The following is a 5,220-nucleotide window of genomic DNA, read 5'->3' as shown; positions in this document are numbered from 1 at the left end:
ACTATAGAAAGACACTTTTACTGTACTAGCATACATGATAAAATAGAATTTTTAAAAAGCCACTTTTAGGAATGGAAAGTAAGGGGATAAAAACATAAACCTCATTTCCAGAAAAAAAAAGGGTGTGTGTGTATTTTCTTTATATAGATGACAAGCAAAATAGAGGGAAATGAGAGAAAGTTTAAAAGGAAGGTTGCCAGTCCACGAGGCTGAGGGTTTTATCCCCTCTAGGTTAGCATCCTGCCTATTGGAGAAAAGCTGCTATTGCCTGTAACATTTTCAAAGGTCAAAACCAAGTGGAATGTCAGCCCATTGCCTAAATGCATGATAATGGCACATCTGAAAATTAATTACAGGGTCTCTCCTGCTGACACGCGGCGGCAACTCAGTCGGTGCGGAGCCCAGAGAGGCCCCTCAGAGGTGCCACGGTTCTCATTCCGGTTCTCCTTCACTGTCTGCTTCTGTTCTCAGGAGCAGCCATTGTCCCAGCCAACCGTGTATTTGGGAATGAAAAATGTTCTAATGGACACAAAGGAGACCCCTTCCGGATTCTGAGCCCTGGTGGGAACAAAAACTGCTTAGCTGAGGGCAGAAAGAAGAGCAGTTCAGCCAGGGCACCTGACGAACTTCCTCAGCTACAGGGACCTTTGAGATGCGGCCCCAGGATGTAAGCAGAGCCCTCTGGAGGCTGATTATACCCCGGGCCTTTCCACCCGAGCTGATGTAAATTCTCCCAGCTTCTAAGGAGGCTTTAGGTCCATGTGTGTGTTCATTCACTCACAGCGGAATGAATATCTCCATCAGTCAGCATGGCTAGGTTCTGCTGCAGTGACAACATCTGTGGGTACCAACCAACACATACTCATGCCACACGTCTCTTACCAGCTAGCTGGCAAGCTCCACCTCTCCTACCTTGGGACCCAAGCCATTCCATGGCCGGGAAATGTGACTTGTTACATAAAGGATTTGGCCATGTTTTAAGTCATGTGGCCATGTGGAACCTCCAAGGTGAGGGAAGTGCAGTTCTACCTTGCACTTGGGAGTCAGGGAACCAGGCAGAATCAGTTACCACCGTATTTTTCCTGCTTGGTTTGCTAGGCCATTTTCAGGATGGAGTGAGGGCACTGTATGTGATGCACTTGTAAATCACGTCCTCTCCTCTGTAAATCACACATGTGAAATACTGGTGTAAATTACAAACGTAAAGCATGAATGTATTTTCATCGTTGTTATTACTGATATTAATAACCTTCCCTGTATTTCATACCGCCCAAGAATCAGCCGTAGCCGTCAACCCAGGCATGGAAGGCAATGCTGTCCCATTAGGACAGAGACGCTGAGCGGCCCGGCGCCATGAGCATGCTCACTGTGTTTGACTTCTGCTGTGCTGGCTGTCATTGGGTTTTTTTTTCCTCTGCTGAAATTTCTATCATCGAATCCCAAAGCCACAGAAGCATCAGAATTGTAATAGACTTGGGCCCCAGAGCCTGATAGCAAAATGGAAAGTGCTGGGTCTTTACATTGTGACAAGAACACTGCGGCTTTTAAACCGTTCCCTGGAGCCTCAGGGCCCTGCAGGGACGATCAAGAGGCTTCTGGAGAAACATTTGGTGGCAGGGTGCCCATTTAATTGACCCCGTTTTGCTGTCCCTGGCTCTGTCCCAAAGTTATGCCATAGGATGGATAGCAAGACTTTAGAAAAAACTCATCAAGAAAGATTTTGACAACCTCTATGAGGTTCTAAATGTCTGTCCTTAAGGTTTATGCTTGCCATTGTGTTTCCTCATCCTCTCCCTCAGCCCACGCCCCTTCCTTCCGCAGCTCACTTTCCCTTCTTCTAGCTGATGCCCTCTTCCTATCTTCCTCTTTCCCCACGGCCTCCCCCCACCCCACCCCCATTTAGCCCTAGGTTTTCTCCTTGCACTTCTTCTCCGATAGGAAGTGTAGTGTAAGGCAGCTGCGAGACTCCTTTGGCTTCAGGCAGACCCGCACTCAGCGTCTGTCTCTGCCTCTCACTGGGCATGTGCTTCTGTGCGGTTCCTGCGTCTCTCTGAGCCTGAAGCCCTCCACAGCTCGGGGAGGGCAACGCCTAGCTCCTGGAGCTTCTGTGTGATTCTGCTAAACTCCTGCCCTCCTGTCTTCCCCCTCCCTCTCCCACTGGACCCCTGGCCCAAGGCCCAGACCACCCTCCTCTGTCTGCCCTGTCAGCCCAGCACACAGGGCTCTGGCCAGCCTGGCACCGGGAGGGCCTGACTCCCCAAATCTCCACTCCTCAGCGCCTTAGGCAGTGCCTTAGTGGGCAGCGTGGGGAGTTGGGGCTGTTGCACAGGAGTGGTAGGTGTGGCGTAGGAGGAAAGAAGGGATCCAAAGGGTCAGCCCAGGACACAGGGGCATCAGCTCTAGGTGACGTAGAGGTTAAGTGTGGGAATCCCCCTTGTTAATTTTGGCCAATGGGCTGGGCTTCTGGCTCCATTCAGATGCTGGGCCGTGTGGGTCTGAGGCTCACAGAATTACCCTCAAGGTGATGTTTAGTCCACGTCTGCGGCTCCGTCCCCGGCGTGGTTCACACACAACCCAGTTCTCCCACAGGGCCCGGCCTGCTGGATTCTCAGTCACTCTCATGGCCACAGCTCCGTGTGGCCATTGCTCAGGAGCGTCCTGGGTTTGCCTTCACCCCAGGACTCCCGGCCTCCTCTGACAGCCCCCCGGGCCCACTCTTCTCAGTCGTGCCCCGATTCCCCCCAGCCTCCTGTGACTCATTAGGGAACCTGGACTCAGGGTCCTTGGACTGTCCTTGCAGCTTCCTCAGGGTGCCATTCTGCCATCGTGGGCCTGCCTCTCTCTCATCTCCCCCAGCCTCCTCCCAGTGCCCCCAGTATGGCCTCCAGACCTCCGGCAGGAGGGGCTGGGCCCCCTTCCTACCCGAGGTTTGAGAATCTTTCTAGTCAGACTGCCTGGGCCCGGGCCCTGCTCACCCAGACTCCTTACCTTCTCGGATCATCGCTGCCTCCAGACAGCTGAGGCCAAAGAGCCCCTGGCTAAAGACACTCCCTGGTCTCAGAAGGTTGCCCACTGGTCCTTCCCAGTCTGACTCCTGGGGCCCAGCCCCCCCGGAAGGGGTCCCCCAGGCAGACCAATTCCTTTCTAGGTGGGCACTGATTCCTCCAGTCTGGCTTAGGAGGGCCCAATAGGTGTCCTCTCCAGGGTGCCTTTGACCTGGAGGTGTCTCTCCCCCGCTATCTGTCCCCAGAAGGACCCACTTCAGTGCCCCACGTCCCACGGCAGGCCCTCCCTGCGGGGTCATGGAGAAGTCAGCATTGGGCCAGCACCCGGCCTCCACCCCATGGCCATTGTTTTACAGCTGGGGACTGAGCCCAAACACACAGAGCTCAGCGGCCACAGGGTCAGGACCTGGGCTCCCAGTTCCCAGGCAAGGACGCAGGCCTCCTGCAGCGCTGTTCTTGCATGAGGTTTGCTCTGTGAGCCCGGACAGTGAATTTGACCACAGTGGCAGCTCCCAGAATCCCCTGGTGAGGCCTCTTACTGAGACTGACACCCTGGCTGGCGGTAGGCCGGCTTGGCCCAGGCGTCCCCCATGCCGGCACCAAGTGCTGTCTCTGCAGAAGCCAGGTTTCTTTAGATGTCCCAGATCTTTAAACCCTAGGATGTCATGGACAGCGGAAGGAAAGATGCTCACAACCCTGAGAGGGTGCACTCAGTGTACCCAGGCACCGAGGAAACCATGGAGTCTCGTCTCCTGCTTCATGAGGCATGAGTTCGCTGTGTTACCTAGACCTCTCTCCCCCTCTTCCTCAAGCAGGTGGAGTTAGAGGTGTGCACCATGGGACCCTGCTGTTTGTGGGTAGTGACATCCAGGTCCCCCATGTGAAAGTCACCCCGAAACCCAGGCCAAGGTCAGCAGCTGCCACGGTTTGAAGGAAGAGCTGGCAGCCGTCAGTGTTTGATGGATGGGATTAGTGTTAGCCTGTCCCGCACTGAGATCTGGGGAGAGCTTACTGATAAGAGTGAAGTACATCTCTAGGTCTTCGGAAGGCGGCCACCGTGAAATGCAGTGTAAAATCAGCGTAATCCTGGGAACTGTAACAAGTCATGGAGCGACGCTGCACCCAGAGAAGTTTCCGGGGCCAGTGAGGAGCCAAGAAGGAGAGTCGGAAGGACAGACCAGGCAGAGCTTCTGCAGCCCTCTCCCGGGGAGGGGGGCTCTGCCTCTGCCGAGCCATTGTCCGGCCTGGTGGCGGCTCGTTCCAGGAGTTTCCTAGACTTCTGCCCCAGACACTGTGCTAGGTTCTGGCAACCTGAAAGCAAGACATGAGAAAGAGGATGAAGGCTCCTGCCTCCCCTCCAGCTTCCTCGTGTGTGGGTGCACCTGCGCACCCCCTGGCCTGACTGATCTTCGTGCAGTTTCTCGAAGAGTCAAGCTCATCCCTGCCTTGGGGTCTGTGGATGTTCCGTCTGTCTTTCTGGCCAGGATGCTGGTTCCTTATAGCTTCTCACAACCGGCTCCTTCTCATCATATGGTTACCTCTTCGGAGGGGTATCTCTTTAGAGTGCAGCCTCACTCACTCTCTATCCTGTTTTTATTTATTCTGTTTTATTTTCTTTACAGCTGTTGCCGCTCTCTGGAATTCTCCTTTAGTTGTTTGTTGCCTGTGCCTCTGGAATGTAAAGTCCATGAGAACAGAAATCTTGCCTGTCTTTTTCTCCACAAGATCCTAAAAGCTGTTCTAGAATAGCACCTGGCACGTGGTAGGTGCTCAGTTAATATTCACTGACGAATGAAGTCCTACAACTATCTCGTGCCCACCCCCTCGATTCCAGGCACCGTTATGCACTGCGTACTCGAAAGTAAAGGGACAGTTTAGTGTGTTCCCACACACAGTGTGTTTTGTTTAATCTGTGTTAGTGCCTCCTTAAGAGGGAACTGCCATTTCCATATTTCCGTACCGTAAACTAGAAAATGGAGACCACAAATGCAACCTGGTACAGTGGACAATATATTGTTGCCAATTATTTGCTCCTTTGACTTGAACGAGTTCCCACCTCCCTGTCCCAGTGACAGCAGGCCTGGCCATGTGGCTTGTGAGGGGACTACCCTTGCCAGAAGTCTAAAAGTCATCCTGTGGTGGCACTGTCATCCTGTCCCCTCTGCCATGAGCGCAAGTCCCAAGGAGGGGCCATCCTTGCAGCTTGGATTCCAGA

This window comes from Artibeus jamaicensis, unplaced genomic scaffold, assembly GCF_021234435.1.
Source record: "Artibeus jamaicensis isolate MK-2021 breed Jamaican fruit bat unplaced genomic scaffold, CSHL_Jam_final contig_233, whole genome shotgun sequence".
Lineage (NCBI taxonomy): Eukaryota > Metazoa > Chordata > Mammalia > Chiroptera > Phyllostomidae > Artibeus > Artibeus jamaicensis.
Note: the sequence above shows the minus strand (reverse complement) of the source record.